We start from the raw sequence: 26,534 nt of genomic DNA on the forward strand, positions 1-26,534 counted from the left end.
TATATGCATGTCTCGACCCTCGTGCCACCAATCACGCATACCGAGGCATGATGGCCGAGGAGTCGAAATGCACAACTCAATATAGGATGAATGCACATGAAACTACAGCTAAAACCAAACTCCATCATGGATAATCAGGAGTGTCGGTGACTGGGGGAATTGAGACGCATTCCGTCACTCGGAGTACGAAATGTACCTCGTTTCCCGTGCCCGGACTAACTCCTATTCCGGACATGATGCAATATGCATGATATGCGTGAAATGCAGCTAAGATACAATCCTAACATACACAATGTTATGGAATGACATGCCTTGAAATACGTGCACACGGGCGCGCAAACCGAGAAAATAGCAGAATGCTATGAAAATGAGGTGCCTCGAAGTGCGTGCACACGGGCACGCAAACCGAGGCGATGATATGTGTCTCGAAATGCGTGCACGCGGGCACGCAAACCGAGACGATGATATGTGTCTCGAAATGTGTGCACGCGGGCACGCAAACCGAGGCAATGATATGTGTCTCGAAGTGCGTGCACGCGGGCATGCAAACCGAGGCGATGATATGTGTCTCGAAATGTGTGCACGCGGGCACGCAAACTGAGGCGATGATATGTCTCGAAATGCGTACACGTGGGCACGCAAACCGAGGCGATGATATGATGTGATGAAATGACATGGAAATGACAAATGGGCTTATACCAACATGAGTGAGCCTCAGCCACACTCACATAGGATGCCTGCGGGTAAAAAAAAGAAGTGTCTCGAAATGCGTGCACACGGGCACGCAAATCGAGGCGATGCAAAAGCGATGCGAATGACATGGAAAATGCAACATGGACTTATACTAACATGAGAGAGCCTCAGCCGCACTCACATGAGATGCCGATGGCAGAAAATGAAGTGCCTCGAAATGCGTGCACACGGGCACGCAAACCGAGGCGATACTAAAATGTGATGAAATATGGCAAAAATGATATGCAAGCATACTAATGGAATTTCAGCACTAAAATATGGGGGAAAACAGTCCCGAAATGAAGCGAAATGACATGAAATGCAAGGAAATGTCCCGAAATGCAACATTAGGCACCCGAAATGGCCTATAGCTATGCCAAACATGCACAATATGGACATGCAATGCAAACACAGAAGCTAGACAGTCCCAAAAGATTCACTTTCACAGTTATAAACATGGCCAAACAGCAAGTATAGGTAGGGGAAAAATAGCATGCAAGGGTAGGGGCCAAAAGAGGGGTAATGAAGCAAGTGGTATAAGAAAAACTCAAACTGAAAAATTTCCTTCTACAACACTGAAGAGGGACCAAAAATATGAACATTTACAGTATATGGCAGACCTCAAATCAGTATACAAATATGCCAAAAATGATGCAAGACAAGGCTCAAAAGGTGCTATAACATGAAGTATATAAAATAATCACCAAACAGAAAAAAAGTGTGAATGAAACATGAAGTATAGGCCAAAATAAGGCCACTTTTAGTTCGGACCAAGGGCCAAAAACAGAAGCAAAGAGGGCTATCAATTTATGCAAAAATGGGGCCAAATAGGGGATATAACTACAAGTGACACATGGAAGCACCAACCAATGTTGAGCCCTTCTCCAATGTTGAAGAGGGGCTCAAAATAATCCTTATATCAGTTTATAACATGCTCAAAAACAGATTGCTCATGGGCCAAAAATAGCATGCAAAACTATGACATACAAGAGGATCAATGAAGCAAGTATATTATGGAGGGCTCAAACAGGGTTGAGCCCTTAATGAGAAGTGAAGATTAGCTCAAAATATGGCCCTTTTCAGTTAGGGCCGGAGCTTGAAACCAAAAAGAAGTGAGGCTTAGAAATAGATCAAGAGAAAGGGTCAAAAGGGTAAAAGTGTTACTTACCCTTGAAGATTCAAACTTTTGTTGCTTTTTGGATGGATTTGCAGCTTCTTTAGCCTTCAAGAATCCTTCCTTGTTGCTGGAAATGAGATGGTGGTGGTAGAGCTTGGTGGTGTAGAAGGAATAATGGTTAGGGACTTAGGGTTTTTTCAAGAGTTGAGAAGGAAGAAGATGGAGTTGGCTATGGAAGCTTGAAGGAGAGTTTTTCTAACCCTTGCAAAGGAGGCCACCAGCTGGTTATAAGGGTTCAAAAAGGGGTGTAAAGGTGGGGGAGAAGGAGAGCAAAACTCCCCCACAAAATATCCCCCGGATATAGAAAATATCTGGGGGATATTGCCCCACAGCTGTAAAGTGCACAGTGCGAGGAACACGGCCGGCCTCTTACTTTTGCTGGAGGTGGCCGGCCGGCCACACCCCCTAGCCGGCCGGCTAGGGGTCAAAAGGGTCAATGTGACTTTCTGGCCGGCCAGCTACTGGGGAGGTACTCCTATGTGTGTACAACACAACCATGTGGTTAAAATTCCAAGAAAGTGGGTCCAAGGGGTTCAACATTGGCTCGGAAAGAGGGGGTCAAAAGGGTCAAGTTAAATTACTGGCCGGTCACCAACTTTTAGTGGCCTCTCATGTGTGTAGATCACAGATATGTGGTTCAAAGTTCAAGAAAAAGAGTCCAAGGGGTTCAACATTAGCCCGGAAGAAAGGGGTCAAAAGGGTCAGGTGACCTTAATGGCCGGCCACCAACTTTTAGTGGCCTCTCAAGTGTGTAGATCACAGATATGTGGTTGAAAGTTGGCAACACTAGCTCCAAGGTATTCAACATTAGCCCGGAAGTGCGAAAAACGGGCGCCGGGAGGCTCCGGAAGAGAGATAACTGGTTGCTGCAACAATTGCTGGCCTCCCACCCTTCAGTGACCTTCCCTGTGATAAAACAGAGGTACCTGCCAAAAATGAACGAAAACCGTTGCAAAACGAATGCTCGGGGACCAAAACACGCAGTTCGGGATCTCGAAAATGGGCTGTTAAACACCGAAAGTGGCGTTCGGCCACGAAGTGGGTTTCTCAGCCCCCAGTGTCCCTCAAAAGGGATGAAATAAGATGTATGCCAAAAATCAGAGCAATAGGAGATGGTTAAGCGGTCCCGAACCGAGGCACACAGCCTGACGGCTCCGAAAACCGGGAACCGGACTCCGAAATGGGTAAAATGGCCTACGGCCACCAAATGTAGCCTACGGACATTGAGAGATGGTCTACGGGACCTCTCCCTCCCCTCAGGAAAAGAAACAGAGAAAACCGAGTCTGGTTCGCAAACCGAGACAAGGTACAGAAGAGGGTTCGGAAATCCGGAGGCGGGGCTCGCAGCCGCGACTCTGAGGCCTCTGAACAAGCACAACATGCAACATCACCAAGCGCTCAATCGGTGACGTCTGAGTCTTAAGGTTGGTCAAAAATGGGGTGTCTACAGTTGCCCCTCTTTGACAGAACTCGGAAGTCACAAGTGACGGGAGTGAATGTCAAAGCCCAGAGACGACCCATTTTTGACAAGGCTGAAGACTTAGACAAACATACAAGATAAACAGAGATGTGCCCGCAGGCATGCCCGCAGGCAGGGGGCAAAATGCAAATGAAAATGCAAGAAGCCGAAGGTAACCCAATGATTATGCAAATGCAGCAAGCTGTAATGAAGCAAGTATTCGCAAATAGATGCAACAGTTTTAAGCGAGAATGCAAAGCAACAACTACATTTCATGCAGTTAAGAATGCGGAGGATTATTCAATCCCCGCCACGTCTCACACGGAGAAGATACGATACCTGCGCGATTCATCTGGTCGCACCAGCCTCAATTGAACCGTACATACAATATCGTGCCTGCAAAAGAGAGAAACTCAACGAGCACAATATGCTACCAACATATATTTAATGTGATTCCGAAAGTTCGACACACGCAGTGTCGGTGAGTGAATGCATCGCAATGCAAAAATGGAACATGCGTGACAACGCATGCTCAAACACAGAGGTATACAAATATCAAGAAATGTTCATGACAAGGCAAGTATGCTCATAGAATGCAAGTTATGTGCATGATAGTACAAAACGAGCATGAATCACATTTGTCATGAAACAACGAGTACAGAAATGCGCGTTTCGGCGAAGGCGACTCGATCGCGGCCTTCAATCCGCTTCCTTGAAAGGTTACAACTCATTCAAAAAGGATATACTTTGATTTCGATGAATGATGATGAGCCATATGTCAAAACTTGAAGCCGAAGTCCCGACGGAGCTATTTCGCGACCGGAAGTGTACTTTTCTTGAACTTTTTCAGGTCCCGGGAACTCCGATCTTCCTCAAAATTTGCAGAGAGCTAGGTGAGCATGTGGGGAGCATGGCCGGCCGTTTATCTTCCCAAGGGGGGGTGGCCAACCGGTTTCCATTAAAGCTAATGGCTGGCCGGCCATTTCTGCAAAAAGCAGATGGCTGGCCAGCTAGAAAAAGGGGCCGGCCGGCCATGGCCTTTTTCCGGGGGCATTTCGGTCTTTTTCCCTCCTTTTTGCATGCTTCTTCAACCAAGGCTTGGGGCTTATAAAAGGCAGCCGAGCCTCCTTCATTTCTTGCCTCCTACAACACTTTTCTCTCTAGATTTTAAGTTTCACGCGCGTTTTCCAACACCTCGCGCAAATTGTTTCCGTAAAAACATTCAGTTTTAAGCATTTTGGAGCGATTAAATTCCGACTTCGAAACTTCTTTTTGCATTTTCACCACTTGAGGTAAATTTGTCTCAATATTTGGAATATTTTCTCGGGGGTTGACTTTTGTTGACTTTTCATTTCTCGAGAGTTGACTTTTTGTTGACTTTTTCCAATTTTGGCCCATTTTGCTCATTTTTGCTCCCCTTTTGCAGATTCTTGAGAATGGCGGGTACTTCTTCCCATGGCGGAGGTTTTCCAGGTGCCGGAGATGATTTCGATCCCATGACTCTACCTCCGAGGACCCGACCCTTTATTCCCGGGAGGTACCGTCCGCCAGCACACGTCCTTCCGCGCGCTGTCTTCCGTCATTTTACCAGTTTTGACGAGCGAGCACCCGTGGATCTGCTTCTCAGAGAGCCGGAGCAGCATCTCTCTCACGAGGCCCGAGAGGTATTTACCTTATCTTCTGTATTTTACGTTTCGCACCTTTGCCATGCTTGAACACGCAGTTTAGCTTATGACATAGTACTTTGCTTGCATCTTGAACATGTAGTTTCAACACTTGAATTTCTGAACACTCGGCTCATTAATTAATTGCGAACACACAGCCCACATTAGAACAGACGGCTCAAACACTGATTTGTCGAACACACAGCCCGAATTCGAAAGTGAACACACAGCCCATACTTTAAATTTTCTGAACACGCAGCCCAGATTAGATAGTGAACACGCAGCCCACAATTTTAACTGAAAGTTGAACACGCAGCCCAAATTTCAAATTTTCTGAACACGCAGCCCAGGTAGATAGTGAACACACAGCCCACAATTTTAACTGAAAGTTGAACACGCAGCCCAAACTTCAAATTTTCTGAACACGCAGCCCAGGTAGATAGTGAACACGCAGCCCACAAATTAACTGAAAGTTGAACACGCAGCCCAAATTTCAAATTTTCTGAACACGCAGCCCAGGTAGATAGTGAACACGCAGCCCACAAATTAACTGAAAGTTGAACACGCAGCCCAAATTTCGAATTTTCTGAACACGCAGCCCAGGTAGATAGTGAACACGCAGCCCACAAATTAACTGAAAGTTGAACACGCAGCCCAAATTTCGAATTTTCTGAACACGCAGCCCAGGTAGATAGTGAACACGCAGCCCATAAATTAACTGAAAGTTGAACACGCAGCCCAAATTTCGAATTTTCTGAACACGCAGCCCAGGTAGATAGTGAACACGCAGCCCACAAATTAACTGAAAGTTGAACACGCAGCCCAAATTTCGAATTTTCTGAACACGCAGCCCAGGTAGATAGTGAACACGCAGCCCACAAATTAACTGAAAGTTGAACACGCAGCCCAAATTTCGAATTTTCTGAACACACAGCCCAGGTAGATAGTGAACACGCAGCCCACAAATTAACTGAAAGTTGAACACGCAGCCCAAATTTCGAATTTTCTGAACACGCAGCCCAGGTAGATAGTGAACACGCAGCCCACAAATTAACTGAAAGTTGAACACGCAGCCCAAATTTCAAATTTTCTGAACACGCAGCCCAGGTAGATAGTGAACACGCAGCCCACAAATTAACTGAAAGTTGAACACGCAGCCCAAATTTCGAATTTTCTGAACACGCAGCCCAGGTAGATTTTGCAAGTAGCTTATTTCACTTCATTGGCACATAGCCCATTTCATTCCATTGGCACACAGCCCTTTTTCATTCCATTGGCACACAGCCCATTTCATTTCATTATTGACACATGTATTCATTCTGAATGCAGGTTTGCTCCCGCAGTGTGCGGGGGTATGGTTCCACTGCCGCGAGGGATTGGTACGCTGAGCTCCCGGAGGGTGTCAGAGACTTGGTAGATTTGGCGGGGTTCGGCCCCTTCTGTGTCGGGTTGTCACGTTGTCCTGCCAGGAGGACATTGATGGCAGCTTTGGTAGAGAGATGGTGGGACACCACCAATTCCTTTCATTTCTCTGCTACCGGGGACATGACCATGACCCCTTTTGACTTTGCTGTATTGACCGGCCTTGACGTCGGAGGTTGGTCCATGCCCTACGACGAGGACATGGGCGAGTGGGAGGCCACCTGGATGTATTTATTGGGGGCTCACCCACCTGTTGACAGGGTCCCTGGGAGAGTCAGATACACTTGGTTCTCCTCCCATTTCCGGCGGGCGGAGATGGTGCCTGAGACTCCCGAGGAGACGGAGCAGTATGCCCGTGGTTTCTTGATGTTCCTCTTCGGGACTACCCTGTTCGCCGACAGAGGGAACACCATTGGGCTATACCTGCTGAGCGCTCTGGTTGACCTATCACAGGTCAGTAGATATGATTGGGGTGGCACCGGCCTGGCTACCCTTTACTTTTATATGAGCGCGACCTCCCGCGGGCGGGGCGACTTACTTGGCGGCTACTGGAGAGCCTGGGAGGTACTTTCTGTCCCCTTGATTTACATTCCTGCTTCTCATTACTTGTACATTGCACACACAGCGCACTTTTACAGTCTGTATTTTGCTCTCAGCATTTCGTACTTACATTCTGCATTGCTTTTCTCAGTTATGGGTTTATGTATACTTCCCATCATTAGCCCCAGAGCTGGAGGTAGTAGGGATTCCCGTGACCCCATATTCATTGATATTCGAGGGCCCGCACCGGCCGAGGCCTCGAGAGACCCTCCTTCGCCTGCGACAGTATTTCGACACGGTGCAACATTCAGAGGTACCTCAGAACTTTCAGTTCTTTTCATTCTCATCTTTGATTTGCTCTGTATATTCTCGATTTCTGATTGGTTTATGCATTCATCATCCGCAGATTACATGGCAGCCCTGGGTGTCCCTGGGTGATGGCCTCCGTCTTCAGTATACCGGAGCATCGGACATCTCCCAGTATAGGGTCCTGCTCGAAGGGCCGGTTGGCAGGGTATGGTTCCTGGGGGAGCGCTTTCTGCGCCAGGTATGGGGGTATCTTTCTCAGGATATTCCCGCAGTACCCCCAGCCAGTATGCGGACCGCTGACAGACTCTCTTACTCAGAGGTAGTCGGCGCCATACTGGGCACTGATGCTTTACTATACATTGAGGAGGGGGACTACGCCACTTACCGTCACATATACTTGATGCCTCCATTGACGGAAGCTCGTATCCCGATGATGAGGCCTGCCGGTACGTCATCCTCGGACCAGGCTCGGGCTCGAGCTACAGACGTCCCTTCTTCTAGCAGGGCCGGTACATCTAGAGCTGGGAGTAGACCGGTTCCTCTGACTCCGTCGATTCATCCTCATGTCGGATGGCCAGATATGCCTACTGAGTTGATGGCGTGGCAGTATGGGGCTAGCTCTCCGACTCTGATTCCACTAGAGCCTCCGATGCCCAGTGATCGATACGCCATTGATCCGGACTCACCGCCGGTATGCTCCACTTCTTTTCATTCATCATTCAGATGTTTAGACACTCTTCTGTTCACTGATGATTATGAGCTCATTTTTGCAGCCATCGCGAGGATACATGGAGGAGGTGGTTGGGCTGGTGGCCACACTCGAGGGTATGGTCCTGCGTAGGGAGGCACAGTTGTCTGTCGCAGGCATCCAGGTACCCTTCAGTTTTCTGGCATTTATCATACTTCTGATGACATGCTGATTTCTATTGCATCGATAGACTATTTGTGTAGAGCACATCTGACACACACCCCTCTTGTACACTGTATTTACATGCACTCACTTCATGTAGCCTCTGCTTGTATCTGCATCTGATGTATATATTTGGACTGATGTATTTGAATTGAACTCTTTGTTTTCAGATGCCTTCATGGTCAGGTCAGCCGCAGGCTAGGCCATCCGGGCCTCATTGGGGAGCTGGGCCATCTGGGCCTTTTCACGGGGCGGGGTCATCTCGGCCTTCCCGAGGAGCTGGGCCATCTAGGCCTTTTCGAGGAGCTCGAGGGGGGCCTGTCCGCAGACGCAGGGCTCACGTTGTGGAGGTGGAGCCTGATGAGGAGGAGGAGGATGCTGAGGAGGAGGAGGAGGCTACCGATCGTCAGTTCGAGACGTCTGTCGGGGAGGAAGAGGAGGAGGCTGAGGGGGATCCTGAGGATGACAGCTCCGACTCAGATGGTGGTGTGGAGATTATCCCGCAGAAGAGGATGAGGCGTGCTTCTCGTTCCCGCTCCCGAGGACTTTGATGCTGTTGTTTCCTGCTTTATTTTTCTTTTTACTAGTAGTTTGTAGCACTTTGCACATTGTTAGGTAGTTTTATTTTTTTTGTAAAACTTGTACCTTTGTTTGTTGTAAAACATGATGAAATGAAATAGCTTTTGAAAAGGTGTTTGTATTTTTAGCATCGTATCGCATCAATTTATTTCGCACAAAAATGAAATTGAATGGTAATGCGCATTGTGTAATCACCAAGTCAGGTAGTGAACCGACGCAACAAACTAAGCAACTCAACTTACTAAGATATAACAGAATCTTTAGCAAGTTTACAACTCGATAAACAAAATGCAACAACGCAAATAAACAAGACTTTAACAAAGATTGCTTAAACAGAGAGCAATGACTCAAAAACACAAAACACGTCCGCTCGACAAACAACTCGATAAGCAAAACAACAACTCGATAATCAAAACACAACAACAACAGAGTGTTCTTCTGACAATCTGAGCGTCGGAACGCATCCGAAACGGAGGGAGATGAAGGCCTCTGACTTTCCCGTTGCATGGAAATACTTGGAACTCTCCCTCGAAGGATAAAACAGGGCCAGGGAGATACACTGCAGCATTGCCAACCATCCCTGGGAGCCGGCCGGCCATTTTTGGTGGAGAGAGACAGCTGGCCGGCCATTTTTGAAAAAGTAAATGGCTGGCCAGCCAGAAAAAGTGGCTGGCCGGCCATTCAGTCCTGCAGCCACCAGATTTTTGACACGTGTCTCCGTGAATAGTGTTTTTCCTTCTATAAAAGCCTCAACTTCGGGAACATTCATTTCATCTTAGTTTTAGGCAAAGATGGAGGCATTTCTCGCAGAAAATATCACATCTTGGATCTCTTCTCTAGACGGCTCGGAAAAGCTGAATTTCCGGGGTTTCGGCTTGAATGCACTATTCACGCTAAGCCGTACTCCACTACATCTCCCTTTTCTCCATGCCGCGGCAAGGTTCTAGAATCCAGTGATGCATGTTTTTAGCTTCAGCGGCCAAGAGATGTGCCCCACTTTCAAAGATTTTCAGGTTTTGATGGAGTCTGAATGCTCTGAAGTAATCTTGCCGCAGCTCCGTTTTGGCCATGCTCAGGCTTTAGGGCGGATGTGTGGGCTCACAGCGCATGACGCTCGGTCTTTGATCTGCAGTGGGGAATTGGACATCCTCGGCTTGATCCATCGTTTTTCCGACGCCGGTGACCGCAGCAACCATTATTGGCAGGGTTTTCGGCAACACGCCCTCTGCTTATGTTTGTTGTCTCACTTTCTGCTTTCCTCGGGCTTCGGCGGGGCTAGCATTCGCCTGATTGAAGTCGCCCAAGGTTTGAGAGAAGGAAAGAGCTGTATTGCCATGACCTTGGCCAAGACATTGATGGGCTTAGATTCTGTCTATCGCCGGGAGGCGACTAGGTTCGCCGGGAGTCCACTGCTGCTGCAGGTAATGTTTCCCACCCGACCTCACATATATATATTTGCTCACATCACTCGGCCCTCAGGCTCGGTTTTTCTCACAAAACCCTTGTCTTACTTTTCTCTCATCGTACATCTCTCTATTCTTTATTCTCTCATTTTCCATCCCTCCCCTAGGTATGGTTAATGGATAAGTTGCAGGTTGTGGACTCTTGCCCCGTTTATTCAGCTCGAGGCTACTTCTTTCGGCAGCGCCTAGTCAATGCTCTTGACGAAAGGTGGTGGTTCGATTGGATGTGCAATTTGTCCGCAGACGGCATTGCTTGGCGTTGTTCTTGGCTCAACCTCCCGGCAATGAGCTACAGTATGTCTCGGCTGATTGGGATCCAACTGATTGGTCTAACCCATCGTGTATTCTATTTTCCGTTCCGGTTCCTGCGTCAGTTTGGCCATGATCAGACCTGCCCACCGGAGGGGATTGAGTATCCAGCTGCTTTCCCGATCCGGGGTGCACAGCTTGCCCGATATGCCACGGCATGGAGGACGAGAGAGCTCCTGGCCCCTGCTTCTTCTTTCAGTTGCACTTTGTCCGATGAGTGCGTGGATTGGCTCAATGAGGAGGCACAGGTTGGGCCTAGTTTGGCATCAGATGCTCCGTCCAGCTCTGGGAGGGGACGCGGAGATACTTGATTCAACTATGCCTCAAATTTATTGCTTATTTAGCATTTTCAAGTTTTCTTTATGAATGTACTAAAAAGCAACCCCGATTGTATGCAAGAGCAGGAGAACTCAGTTTTTGAAATCAATGAAATTGAAAGTTATGGTACTGAAAATTTTCCGTTTTTGGTCCAAAAATGGTCTTAGTCGTAAAAAGATTAATTTGAACAAAGTCAACTTTTATTAAAATTTTCAAAACTATTTTCGATGTGGATCAGAATTGGACACGCCGGAGATCTGTCACTGAAATGCACAACCCCAGATCCCTGCAACTGGAAAGTTGCCCCTAGTCTGAAGGACAATGCGGCACTGCAAAGCAACGGAAAGTTGCCCCTTGTCTGAGTAACTTTGCATCGTCGCGGCAACGGAAAGCTGCCCCTAGTCTGAACAGCACTGTACCGGAGATCGTGATAAATGCTGATGGATAAAGATGACTGAGATGATCAAAATGGACAGAGTTGATCGGGGAAAAGTTTATAGCTGAACTTCGAGGTGAAGTTGCCTACGTATCCCAAAGATGGGAATCAAGCCTTATGTAGTTCAGGATAAGGTTCACTCGAGTATTTTCACTCTCCTTTTGCGCTCTAACTTTTGCCAAGGCCGCCCTTTGCGGGTTTTCAACCTTGCGAGCTCAGTTTTTATATTTTCTAATTTTTTGTGCCCTGAATTTTGCCTAGGTCGCCCTTTCGGGTTTTCGGCCTAGCGAGCCTCTCAAGGATAGTATTTCTTCAACTTGTCCATATTGATCGGTTGTGAGAACTCCAAGACATCTAGATCCATTAGAACCACAGCTCCACCTGACCAGATAGCTTTGATAATGTAAGGACCAGTCCAATTGGGTTTGAACTTGCCCCTTGGGTCGTGGATGGGAGCTCGGTTGTCTTTGAGCACCAAATCTCCTTCTTTCAGATTCCTAGACTTAACCTTCTTGTTGAAAGCCCGGGCAATTCTGCGTTGATAACCTTGAATGTGGTACAGTGCTTTCAGTCTTCTTTCATCAAAGAGCATGAGTTCTTCGAATCTGCTTTGCTGCCAATCTGCTTCGGCTATCTGGCATTCAGCCAACACTCGTAACGACGGAACCTCAATCTCAATGGGTAGAACAGCCTCCATTCCATAGACCAATGCATATGGAGTTGCTCCAGTGGAAGTTCTGATTGAAGTCCTGTAGCCCCACAGAGCAAATGGCAGCTTGTCTGGCCAATCTCGATAGGTTTCCACCATCTTCTGTAGTATATGCTTGATATTCTTGTTGGCGGCCTCAACCGCTCCGTTGGTCTACGGCCGGTATGTAGATGACTTATGAAAAGCCACATTGTATTTCTCCAACAAGTCTATCACTTCTTTCTTGAAGTGGGAACCATTATCTGAAATTATCTCGTTTGGCACCCCGTAGTGACAGATGATGTTGTTCCTGATGAACTTTGCGACATGCGATGCCTTCAACACCGCGTATGATTGGGCCTCGACCCACTTTGTGAAATAATCTATCGCTACTAGGATAAACTCATGCCCGTTGGACCCCTTCGAGGTAACAGCTCCGATCACATCGATTCCCCAGACTGAAAAAGGCCATGGGGAAGTCATGTTGTATAGTTTTGACGGCGGGATGTTCATGCGGTTCGCATGAATTTGACACTTGTGGCATCGCCGAACAAAGCTAATACAATCCTCCTCCATGGTTGACCAGTAGTAGCCCTGTCTGAGGATCTTTCTGGCCAGCATTACTCCATTCATGTGTGCACCGCACTCCCCCCCATGGATGGCTTCCATCAGGCGTTTTGACTCTTCAGCTTCGACACAGAGCTTATGCATTCCCAGATGACCCCTTTTGTACAGCTTACCCCCGCAGATGATAAACTGAGCAGCCATTCTCCTGACAGCCCTCTTATCTTTGGCATTTGCCCCTAGTGGATATGTCTCCTTTTCCAAGAAGTTCCAGATGTCGTAGTACCAGGGGTTACCGTCTCGAACCTCATCTATGGCGGAAATTGACTCGTATGCTGGCGTAAACTTTTGATCAATAATGACTGGACGCATCCGGACTCCGGACGGAATGTCTATCATAGAAGATAGAGTTGCTAGTGAATCTGCAAACCTGTTGTTCTCTCTTACGAGGTGGGTGAAATTTAGCTTCTCAAACCGAGGAATTAGCAGATCCAAGGTTTGGTGGTAGATTATCATCCTTTCCTCCTTGACTTTCCAATCTCCTTTTGCTTGAGACACAACAAGGTTCGAGTCCCCAATGACGTCCAGCCGTTTTGCCCCTAATTCCAGGGCTGCTTCCAGGCCAGCAATACATGCCTCATACTCTGCTTCGTTGTTGGAAACCTTGAACCGGAGCTTGAATGCTAAAGGAATACGGGAATCGTTAGGCGCTATCAACAACACCCCTATCCCATACCCATACTGGTTTGACGCTCCGTCAAAGTACATCGTCCAAGTTTCATCTTCGACGTGTAGAATAGCTTCATCTGGGAATAGATACTCAACCGCTTCATCCCCCTCAACCGGGTGGTCGGCAAGGAACTCCGCTACCGCTCTCCCTTTTACTGACTTGCGCGTTATATACTTCAAATCAAATTCGGAGAGCAACAGCAACCAACGAGCTAGCCTACCCGTAAGTGCTGGTTTCTCGAAGAGATATTTGATGGGATCCAAACGCGAAACCAACATTACAGAGTGGGCTAACAGGTAGTGCCGCAGCTTCCTGGTTGCCCATACCAAGGCCAAACAAGCCTTCTCCAGCGGTGTATAGCGGGTCTCGTAATCCAGCATCTTTTTGCTCAGATAGTAGATGGCTCTTTCCACTTTGTCTTCTGACTCCTGCGCGAGCATGCAGCCCATGGTAGTCTCAGTTACCGAAAGGTACAATATCAACGGTCTCCCCGGCTCTGGCGGCGACAACACGGGCGGGTTCTGTAGATACTCTTTGATCTGCTCAAAAGCTGCTTGACATCGGCCGTCCCATTGGAATTTCTTTCCTTTCTTCAGGAGGCCAAAAAGTGGTTCACAAGTCAAGGTTAATTTAGAAATAAACCGTCTTATGAATTGCACTTTACCCAGAAAGCCTCGCACCTCCTTTTCAGTCCTTGGTGGTGGCATTTCTAAGATGGCCTTGATTTTGGAAGGGTCGACCTCGATGCCCCTTTGTGTGATCAGAAACCCTAGCATCTTCCCTGCTGTAACACCAAACGTGCATTTCTGGGGATTCAGTCGCAGCCGAAACTCTTTGATCCTTTGAAAGAATTTTTGTAAGGCGGTGTAGTGGCCCTCTCTATCTTTGGACTTCACAATCATGTCGTCCACATACACCTCGACCTCCTTATGGATCATATCATGCAATATTGTAGTTGCTGCCCGTTGATACGTAGCTCCAGCATTTTTCAACCCGAATGGCATCACTCTATAACAATATGTCCCCCACGGGGTAGTGAACGCAGTCTTCTCCCGGTCTTCGGGTGCCATTACTATCTGGTTATAGCCTGAGAAACCATCCATAAACGAAAGCAAGGCATGTCCTGCCGTGAAGTCCACCAATTCATCGATGTGCGGCAAAGGGAAGTCGTCTTTCGGACTGGCCTTGTTCAAATCTCTGAAGTCTACAGAGACCCGAATTCTGCCGTCCTTCTTTGGCACCGGAACTATGTTGGCCAACCAAGTTGGATATTCAGATACCAGCAGGAACCCTGCGTCAATTTGCTTGGTGACCTCTTCCTTGATTTTGAGAGCCCAGTCCGGGCGAATCCTTCTGAGTTTCTGTTTGACAGGGCGGGCCTCTGGATCAAGAGGGATCCGGTGCTGTACAATCTCAGGATCGATTCCAGGCATGTCTTCATAGGACCACGCGAAAACATCTTTGAAATCTTTTAATAAAGCGACTAAGCGCTCGCGCTCCTCTGAAGACAACGTGGACCCGATCTGGACCAGCCGCGGGTCCTTCTCAGTACCAACATTCACAGTAGTGATTTCATCCATTAAAGGTTTAACAAATCTTTCCTGCTCTTGATCAATTAATCGTTGCAAAACTGGGGGAATTTCTTCCTCGCTGTTTTCATCAAAATTTTGAAAATCCTGATTTAAGCAATAAATCAAAGGCACAGAAAAATACTCGGAAACCACATCCACATCATTCTCATTAAATACTTCCAAGCCGTCAGATTCCTCTGTTACAACAGACTCAAAAGAAAATGAAAAAGACGACCTAGACAGGACTGTGGCATCCGGGTTATCACCCCCAGGAATACCGGACTCAGACTCAGTCGAGCTGGAATCTGATTCCGACGCACAAGATTCGGTAGAATCAGATTCCGGCTCACTACCTGACCCGGAACTGCTAGATAAAAAGCCTTCTTCATACTGCCAGATGAGAGAAGGTGCGATAGATGCATCCAAGATCGGCGCTGGAAAGCCCGCAGCTATTTCATCTCCAATCACAGAAACCGAAGAGTTATCCCCCAAGCACTCTTGGCCGATCGGAGGATCTGATAGTAGACTCGCCAGTGCTACCCCCATTTCAAGCTCTGTGCTCTCAGGATCCACTGCTTCACATTGCTCAACCTCAGTTGGTGGGTCTGTCTGCGCTTCGGCAACGTCATCCCCAGATAATTGTATGTCGAAGAATATTTCAAAACCAGGCACGCGCGTCCCCTCCGCGTTTAGCTATGGCTCCGGGAAGCCGCAGAATGGAAAATCTTCCCCCTCCCGGACGAAACGTCCGTTTAGAGTACCCCAGATGGGCCTGTGCATTAAATCAAATGGCTTCCCGGCCTTCTTCGCTCTGGCCCTGCCGGCCATTTCCTTTCCTTTCCTTACCCAGTCTTCTTTGGTGGGCAGATAACCCAGTCCAAAGGCGTGAGGGTTGTGTGGCACTTCGGCCAACACTGAGACGCCCTTCCGGCCACTTCTCCCTAATCCCATCCCAGGGGTATGTTTTAGTTTGTTCATGAGGTAGATAGATTGTGCACTAACATACATGCCCTCATTCACAGCCATGACGTTCTGAACCACTTGAGCCTCGGCCAAAGTAAACCCCGACAAAAACACATCCTCCGTGCCGTGCTCAATCTCCAAGACAGGTGTAGACACCTCCGGCGGCGGATGGATTGATGAATTCCCAAAAACTATCGCTACCCCTTTCCCGTGGGGGTACTTTAGCATCTGATGTAGAGTGGAAGAGACTGCTTTGACCTGGTGCAACCACGGTCGCCCCAAAAGTAGGTTAAAGGTTGCGGGAACGTCCAAGATATGAAATTCAATGCTGTGTTGCCCTGGACCAACCTTGGTTTGAATTTTAACAGTCCCCATCACCTCTCTGCTGGTATTATCGTATGCTCTGATCACTTGGGTGGTTGGGACGAAATCCGCGGGTTTTAAACCGATTGCATATGCCATTCTGGTCGGGCAGACATTAATCGCAGACCCGGTATCAACAAGTACCACCGGTATCCACTTATCTCTACATTCCACAGAAATATAGAGAGGTTTGTTATGGTTTGTGCCCTCAGGCGGTAGCTCCTTGTCCGAAAAGGTTAATGCCGGGGAACCTCCTCCCGGAAAAACCAGCCCAACCAGCTGTTCAGGCGTGGTGTCTATGGAGAGTTTGGACTTGTCCATAGCAGATAGGACAGCTTCTCTGTGCACTCGTGATGCCATTAGCAGTCCCCAGATGGAGATGTCTGCTTGTATCTTTTTTAACTGTTTCAGCACAGCTTCATCTTCAATCTGCTTCTCCTTCTGTCTCTCCGCTTCTCTATCTTTCCCGGATGCCTCGGGTTGGTCCAGGTGTGGGGGTTTGAAGTACCGCCCACTTCTTGTCATATGATCCACTTCATCAAGATACCAAGTATCATCCGGCTGGTTATTCCCCCAATCTTCATCCGTGTGGGCAAGACACAAATCGTCATCTTCCCACCACATTCCACTGGCAGCCAACAGACACCTGTCTGGCTCCGGTCCACTCGCACTCTCAGTGCTCTCTATCCATATACTCGCAGCATTGTCTGTCCTCGTGCACACGGCACTTACGGTTCCCTCAGGGCCTTTCGCCTTCCTGGCTCTCTCAGTAGCCTCAAACTTTTCTTGTTCCAGCTGCGTCAGTACAGCTGTTTGTTCAACAGTTTCCACATCCATAATGCCCACATCCCGAGCGGAATTCTTAACACCGGCGCTCTCCGGCGGTACAACTTGATTTTCGGCCGTTCCGGCCACAACTGATATTTCTGCCCCTGCCGGGCTCTGTTCTGATTGGGCTTCCCCCACTGCATCCGGTTGATCTTCGAGCCATCCAGTGGCCTCCTCTGATCCTTCGTAATCATACCAATTAATCGACGCATCCCCCAGTTCCTGGTCCTCGAGAAATTGCAAGTTAGCAAAGTCATCCTCTACGGCTGTCAGCTCATCTGCCCATAGCCCAGATCCATCCCCCCGGATCATGCATAGTTCTCCTGTCTCTGGAAATTCTACACTTTGCCCAATTCGGCTCGTTGATAGGATGTACTTGCTTGGATCATAGGCTCCCCCAACAAAATTCTGCCCAGTTTCAGATTCAACAATCTCATTTCCTCCCAAAATCTGCCCTGTTCCGTCTTCGACGGTCACCACCACCGGTTCTGGTTGGGTTTTGGAGATGTCCACCATGCACAAGAAATCAGTGCAATCGGGGAGGAACACCTCCGGCTTGGGTAGGTGGGTGGGCGTAATATAGATGCTAGGATCGTAAGATGCGACCCCAGTCTAGATAAAGTTAATTCTTTTGGGAGGAGGAGCTTGGTTATGTGGTGGGAGAGGGTTGGTTGTGACATTGGGTTGATCTGGAGGTGCGATTACCTGTTTGTCAATAAGATCTTGGATCTCATGACGCAATCTGTAACAACGGTCGGTATCATGACCGTGTTGTTGGTGGTACGCACAGTACTTTGACGGGTCATATGAGGGGGGGAGTGGATTCGGCAATGGCTTTGGTTCTAGGGGTTTTAAATGATTTTTTCTGATCAGTATTCCCAGAACTTTGGTCAGAGGCATATATAGTGGGGTAAAGGTTCTTTGGCCTCGTGGTTGGAATCGGCCGTTGGCTTGTGTGTTGCTTCCGGACGCGTCGGAAAAGGGTGTGGCGGTCATGGGCCTTGGAGGGGGAGGGGGAGTGGTGGTGACCATACCAACTTCCGAGGCTCTCGTATTTGCAGCGCCGCTCGGGCCCGCATTGTTGTTACGGTTAAACGTCCTCCTCGGTTGTTCTCTATCGTGGTCAAACAGACCTTGTTTCATTGCGTCTTCGATTTGCACCCCCATATCATGTAAATCTGCGAAAGTAGGAAAGGGGACTACAATCATTCTCAGCATCAGTTTCGGGTGGAGATTGCGCACAATCATCCGGATTTGATCTTTGTCCGTGGGCCTTAAAGTCATTGTTGACGCCTTTGCCCTCCATCGGATCACAAAGTCCGAGAAAGATTCCTTGGGCTCTTGCCTCGTCGTTTCAAGATCACGGGTTGTGACCTCGATCTGAGTGTTGTATAAATACTGCATGACAAAGGCCTCAGCCATTTCGTCCCAATTCTTCTTCACTTCATCTTGTAATCTTGCGTACCAATGGGAGGCCACACCCGATAGGGTTCGGCCGAATAGTGAGAGCTTCTGTGGTCGTGTAAGGCCCATTGGCCGCAAGACATCCGCAAACAATCAGATGTGGACCATGGGGTCGCCAGTCCCGTCAAAACGGTCGATTTGTGGCATTTTGAACCTATCGGGGAGTGTTACGGCCTCCTCGGTATATCCATCTCCGATATCCGGCATGGCCTTGACCCCTTGGGATTTCTTAAAAAGCTTCTCCAGTTTGCTCAACTTCAGAGCTGTGTGATCAACCTCGACCTCGAATGGAGAGTCCGGGTGATTGGATGTATGGACCTTGGACAGTTGTGGTGGAAGCGGGGGCGGAGCCGGCCCCGTTGGAAGACTCGTGTCCTCTTGTAAAATTTGGACAGTTGGTAGAGTATTCTGGGTATTCGGAAGAATATTCTGAACAACAAGTGCCTGCTCAGGTATTGGGGCTCCTGCCGGAGGAGGGATTTGTTATGAAGGAGACGCTGTATTCTGTTGTTGCAGTCTGGCAATCAGCTCAGCCTGCTGGGCCATGACTGTGGCCTGCTGTTTGGAGAATTCCGCTTGACGGGCGGCATCATCGTGCATTTGCTTCATACTCTCCTGCATCTGGTGCATCAAAGCCTCCATCCCTGATGTATTCGGTTGATCCATCTGTCTAACCGGTATGTCTATTTCTACAGCAGTAATTGAGACCTCAGTCCTGTAGTCCTCTGATAAAGTAACCCACTGTTCTGACAACCTCTGTTCTGACGTACTGCGCCTTTTTGGCTTCCTTCTGGTAACAGGGGGTAGAGAACGGAACACTGGCTGTCCGTCGATTAGATCCTCAGATCGGTGGAGTCGACGACCTCGTGTCCAAGGAGCTTGGGGAATGCCTATTGGGTTGGAAGCAATCGTGCTAAAACTGACCTAGCAAAAGATAAATAAAGCGAAAAGGAAATAAATAAACAAATAAACGGACAGCATAACAGCTTAAAATAAAATGCAAGACACACAGTCGGGCATAATCAACACACAGTCAATAAGCTGAAATACACACTGGCCTCAAACACTAATTATTATCCCTGTATCACTGTTCCCTGAAACAGAATCTGATATCCGCAGATAACTCGTTCGCAAATACTGGCTGATGCCCGCAGGCCGGATACCCATAATACTGAACTGATGCCCGCAGGCCTAATTGTTGAAACTCATGTACTAAACTGATGCCCGCAGGCCTGATACTTGTACTCATATATTGATCTGATGCCCGCAGGCCTGATACTGACAATACTGAACTGATGCCCGCAGGCTTGATACCCAAACTCATATACTGATACATGCATTCCTGTAGAGACGCACTCTAAAGCACATAACAGATAAGTGAGAGCCAAAACACCCCTATGTTGGGGTAGGGTTTCCCTGTCCTATTGTGTCAGGAGCTAGGGTTTCATTACGCACACAGCGGTTTCAAACAACCTATAAACGGGTAAGCAACCTGTCCTAATTTGGAATGGTCACTATGGATCCGAATATGCACTAGGTCGAATGGTCAAAAAGGGTGCCCCGGTAAAACCGGGGTTCGTGTTCCCATACTGGCAGAGCCCACAACCGGTCAGCCTTATGGTCATGCCTTGACAAGACAAGCCTCCGGCAAACCGTTCAGGAATAGCAGATGGCAAACACGGTGTCCTAGGCGCACCAATGCAAATGCAATGCAAAGAAACACACAAGTGTAGTCAAAAACAGATATCACGAGTTCGAGTCAAGTTCTCTAAATCCCCAGCAGAGTCGCCAGAAACTGTAACAAGCCCGCGGGGGACCTCGCTACAGCTCGGACTCGACTTTGTAGTCACGGTTCCTAATCTGAACCAAAGAGTCCAAATCTGGCAAATCGTTTTTAGAAAATAGATTTTTTTGAAAGAAGTGCCAAACATGGACTGCTTTGCCAGATACAGAGTCGCCACCTAAATATTTTATTTTGGGAAATTTAGGAAACCCTGACTCGGTGCCAAAAGGCCACGTGTCCGTCATCACCAAAGTTGTCTCGGCTCGGGAACTTGGGTACGATTGGGGAAGGTCACTTCGTGAGCACCCTCGCTCGCCCGGTCATAGACCGGCCTCTACTAACCATGATATCAATTTTTGGAAAACATTGTGAGTTCGTATTCCGGTTATTAGCCTAGGTTACTATGCGATGCTCACAACATATAAATATAGACCGGGTCGCCCAAATTGGAATGAAACATTTCATGCTTGTTTTTGAAAATGGTTTGCTACCCGCAGGTAGGCTTGAAACATTTGATGATTTATCCCAATTCAGATAACCCAACCTTCATCCACAGGCATTCAGGCAGTTATATCAGATAAGCACATAGCCTCATGGTAAGCATGCTATTCATGGCAGCTCTCACACGCATGCAAGGATGCTAAAGCATAAAACTCACCGAGTACTCCAAGCCAAAATAGAAATTCATTAGAAATTATGCATGATCCTAACTATACAGAAATGCCTAATGCAACACATACAAAATGCAATTATAGCAGGCTCGGCTATTCTAAGATGATATATGAAATGTTACAACTACCATACATTCAACTTGGAATTGAAAGTACGATGCAGTTAGTATGATGCGCCGAGCCCAGTGCATGCAATACAGATGAATGATGCAAACATGCTGTCATACTGTATGCTAATTTAAACATGCCCTAATCTAACCATCGTAAGCGGATAAATAAAAGGGAGAAAGACGTGGGGTTGGAAGACATACATCACACTCACCCACACTTAATACAGTCATGCCCTCGCGCAGAGGGTCCGAATAAATATACAGTCCCAATATTACAGTCCCGAATAAAAAATATTACAGTCCAAAAATATTACAAAATTCTAATTAATTAAAGAATTAACTAAGAAAGCAAATAAAACTGGCGTGCAGGCCAGGGACTGCCTTGCTTCTGATGGATGATGCATGTCCGGATTGTCTTGCGCGGAAATCCACCGGAATGCCCCAATTAGCCTCTGTTTACACCTGTTCTTGAAATGCGTGCCAAGCCCCAAAAGGTTGCTGATTCCTGATTTTGCTGCAACAGAGAGCAGGAAAGGGGCATAGCAATGTATTTGCACAGATATATGCATGTCTCGACCCTCGTGCCACCAATCACGCATACCGAGGCATGATGGCCGAGGAGTCGAAATGCACAACTCAATATAGGATGAATGCACATGAAACTACAGCTAAAACCTAACTCCATCATGGATAATCAGGAGTGTCGGTGACTGGGGGAATTGAGACGCATTCCGTCACTCGGAGTACGAAATGTACCTCGTTTCCCGTGCCCGGACTAACTCCTATTCCGGACATGATGCAATATGCATGATATGCGTGAAATGCAGCTAAGATACAATCCTAACATACACAATGCTATGGAATGACATGCCTTAAAATACGTGCACACGGGCGCGCAAACCGAGAAAGTGGCAGAATGCTATGAAAATGAGGTGCCTTGAAGTGCGTGCACACGGGCACGCAAACTGAGGCGATGATATGTGTCTCGAAATGCGTGCACGCAGGCACGCAAACTGAGACGATGATATGTGTCTCGAAATGCGTGTACGCGGGCACGCAAACCGAGGCGATGATATATGTCTCCAAATGCGTGCACACGGGCATGCAAACCGAGACGATGATATGTGTCTCAAAATGCGTGCACGCGGGCATGCAAACCGAGACGATGATATGTGTCTCGAAATGCGTGCACGCGGGCACGCAAACCGAGGCGATGATATGTGTCTCGAAATGCGTGCACGCGGGCACGCAAACTGAGGCGACGATATGATGTGATGAAATGACATGGAAATGACAAATGGGCTTATACCAACATGAGTGAGCCTCAGCCACACTCACATAGGATGCCTGCGGGTAAAAAAAAGGAGTGTCTCGAAATGCGTGCACACGGGCACGCAAACTGAGGCGATGCGAAAGCGATGCGAATGACATGGAAAATGCAACATGGACTTATACTAACATGAGAGAGCCTCAGCCGCACTCACATGAGATGCCGATGGCAGAAAATGAAGTGCCTCGAAATGCGTGCACACGGGCACGCAAACCGAGGCGATGCTAAAATGTGATGAAATATGGCAAAATGATATGCAAGCATACTAATGGAATTTCAGCACTAAAATATGGGGGAAAACAGTCCCGAAATGAAGCGAAATGACATGAAATGCAAGGAAATGTCCCGAAATGCAACATTAGGCACCCGAAATGGCCTATAGCTATGCCAAACATGCACAATATGGACATGCAATGCAAATACAGAAGCTAGACAGTCCCAAAAGATGCACTTTCACAGTTATAAACATGGCCAAACAGCAAGTATAGGTAGGGGAAAAATAGCATGCAAGGGTAGGGGCCAAAAGAGGGGTAATGAAGCAAGTGGTATAAGAAAAACTCAAACTGAAAACTTTCCTTCTACAACACTGAAGAGGGACCAAAAATATGAACATTTACAGTATATGGCAGACCTCAAATCAGTATACAAATATGCCAAAAATGATGCAAGACAAGGCTCAAAAGGTGCTATAACATGAAGTATATAAAATAATCACCAAACAGAAAAAAAGTGTGAATGAAACATGAAGTATAGGCCAAAATAAGGCCACTTTTAGTTCGGACCAAGGGCCAAAAACAGAAGCAAAGAGGGCTATCAATTTATGCAAAAATGGGGCCAAATAGGGGATATAACTACAAGTGACACATGGAAGCACCAAACAATGTTGAGCCCTTCTCCAATGTTGAAGAGGGGCTCAAAATAAGCCTTATATCAGTTTATAACATGCTCAAAAACAGATTTTTCATGGGCCAAAAATAGCATGCAAAACTATGACATACAAGAGGATCAATGAAGCAAGTATATTATGGAGGGCTCAAACAGGGTTGAGCCCTTAATGAGAAGTGAATATGAGCTCAAAAGATGGCCCTTTTCAGTTAGGGCCGGAGCTTGAAACCAAAAAGAAGTGAGGCTTAGAAATAGATCAAGAGAAAGGGTCAAAAGGGTAAAAGTGTTACTTACCCTTGAAGATTCAAACTTTTGTTGCTTTTTGGATGGATTTGCAGCTTCTTTAGCCTTCAAGAATCCTTCCTTGTTGCTGGAAATGAGATGGTGGTGGTAGAGCTTGGTGGTGTAGAAGGAATAATGGTTAGGGACTTAGGGTTTTTTCAAGAGTTGAGAAGGAAGAAGATGGAGTTGGCTATGGAAGCTTGAAGGAGAGTTTTCCTAACCCTTGCAAAGGAGGCCACCAGCTGGTTATAAGGGTTCAAAAAGGGGTGTAAAGGTGGGGGAGAAGGAGAGAAAAACTCCCCCACAAAATATCCCCCGGATACAGAAAATATCTGGGGGATATTGCCCCACAGCTGTAAAGTGCACAGTGCGAGGAACACGGCCGGCCTCTTACTTTTGCTGGAGGTGGCCGGCCGGCCACACCCCCTAGCCGGCCGGCTAGGGGTCAAAAGGGTCAATGTGATTTTCTGGCCGGCCAGCTACTGGGGAGGTACTCCTATGTGTGTACAACACAACCATGTGGTTAAAATTCCAAGAAAGTGGGTCCAAGGGGTTCAACATTGGCTCGGAAAGAGGGGGTCAAAAGGGTCAAGTTGAATTACCGGCCGGTCACCAACTTTTAGTGGCCTCTCATGTGTGTAGATCACAGATATGTGGTTCAAAGTTCAAGAAAAAGAGTCCAACGGGTTCAACATTAGCCCGGAAGAAAGGGGTCAAAAGGGTCAGGTGACCTTAATGGCCGGCCACCAACTTTTAGTGGCCTCTCAAGTGTGTAGATCACAGATATGTGGTTGAAAGTTGGCAACACTAGCTCCAAGGTATTCAACATTAGCCCGGAAGTGCGAAAAACGGGCGTCGGGAGGCTCCGGAAGAGAGATAACTGGTTGCTGCAACAATTGCTGGCCTCCCACCCTTCAGTGACCTTCCCTATGATAAAACAGAGGTACCTGCCAAAAATGAACGAAAACCGTTGCAAAACGAATGCTCGGGGACCAAAACACGCAGTTCGGGATCCCGAAAATGGGCTGTTAAACACTGAAAGTGGCGTTCGGCCACGAAGTGGGTTTCTCAGCCCCCAGTGTCCCTCAAAAGGGATGAAATAAGATGTATGCCAAAAATCAGAGCAATAGGAGATGGTTAAGCGGTCCCGAACTGAGGCACACAGCCTGACGGCTCCGAAAACCGGGAACCGGACTCCGAAATGGGTAAAATGGCCTACGGCCACCAAATGTAGCCTACGGACATTAAGAGATGGTCTACGGGACCTCTCCCTCCCCTCAGGAAAAGAAACAAAGAAAACCGAGTCTGGTTCGCAAACCGAGACAAGGTACAGAAGAGGGTTCGGAAGTCCAGAGGCGGGGCTCGCAGCCGCGACTCTGAGGCCTCTGAACAAGCACAACATGCAACATCACCAAGCGCTCAATCGGTGACGTCTGAGTCTTAAGGTTGGTCAAAAATGGGGTGTCTACAGGTAGTTATATATCTTGTTGACATCCTTTAATTCTCTATGTTTGAGTTTTAGGATGTGTTGGGCGTGTTTCGAACTGGTAGGATGAGTTTTTGGTCTTTAGTGTTGTTGCCCAGGTTTTTGGTGTTACGCTCGAGCGGTTGATTCTGTGCTCGAGCGGAGTTCGTTTCTTAGTGGTACGCTCGAGCGGAGTTTTCACACTTCCAGTATCTGTGCCTCTGTAAAACTTCTGCAGATGTGTTTTTCATGCTCAAGCGGGTTTCCTTACGCTCGACCGGGTCACGCTCGAGCGGATCTGTTGACGCTCGAGCGGGGTGTTCATTGTCTGCGAAAGTTCTGAGAGGGGGTAATCTACGCTCGAGTGAACTGGTTTTCGCGCTCGAGCGGATGTATTTTGTTCTTGTGTCTTGGCGCTCGAGCGGACCTTCTTGCGCTTGAGCGGGTCCAGTTTTTGTGCTTGACGCTCGAACGTTCTATTCTCCACTCGAGCGGATCATGCGTATATCAGTTGGCAGCTGTGCATTTTTAAATCACATTTCAACATCCTTTCTCTCTCCTACTTTTCTGAAAAAGGCATTTGAGAGCTTCTCTCACTAAAACTCAACTTCTCTCTAAGTATTGATCTAGTAGGAGTGATTTCCTCACCTTTGGCCTTTACAAAAGTTGTGTTGATCGTCGAGGGTTACGTTTTGATCCGAACATATTGAGTTTTGGAGCACTTTGAGTTTCATCATCTTCTCCCTTTGAGCTCCGAATTTGAGGTAGGGATATCCTACTCCTCCTTATGAGTTTTGTCATCGAATTTTAGCATTTTGATAGGTTGGGGGTTGTTGGGTATTTTTGAGAAAGTTTGGGTCTTTGTGTAATTTTACAAAAGATGGGGTTGTTTGTTATATGTAAACCTATATGCATGTTTGATAAAGAGAAATGAGGCTAATGTTGAACTATTGAAGAAAATGGAACCTTAGTGTTGTTATGTAGATTTGGGTAAAGCCCTAATTACATTGATAAATTAATTTGTACAAGAAATTTTGGGAATTGAGAAATTGAATAGGAAGTATTCAAATTAGAAAGGTATGGGGTTAAAGGGTGTAATTGGACTCACTTATCGCTCACCTAGTTAAACTATTGATAATATATCAAATTGATGCATTTATTTCCTATTTAGAAATAAATGTATTGGACTATCGGTGGAGGATAGTCTTGATTGTTGTAGGCAATGTATGATGATTAGGCAATCTAAAGCTAATCTATTGAGTATGCTAATGAACATGACAATTGGTTCACTACATCAAAATTTGGTATTGATAGGTTAAATTTGTACATGATAATTGTTTATATGCATTGTATTGTATGGGAGGAGAACGGGGCTGTACTCCACGGTTTATTGGAAGAACGGGGCTGAACCTCTAAATCGAATCCTGTGACAGTGATACAGCACTACAATGTGTATCAAGCTGCGAATTTGAAGTGTTTTCTTGTGACAGTGATACAGCACTACAATGTGTATCAGGCT

Source organism: Camellia sinensis, chromosome 2, assembly GCF_055761805.1.
Source record: "Camellia sinensis isolate YWXY chromosome 2, ASM5576180v1, whole genome shotgun sequence".
Lineage (NCBI taxonomy): Eukaryota > Viridiplantae > Streptophyta > Magnoliopsida > Ericales > Theaceae > Camellia > Camellia sinensis.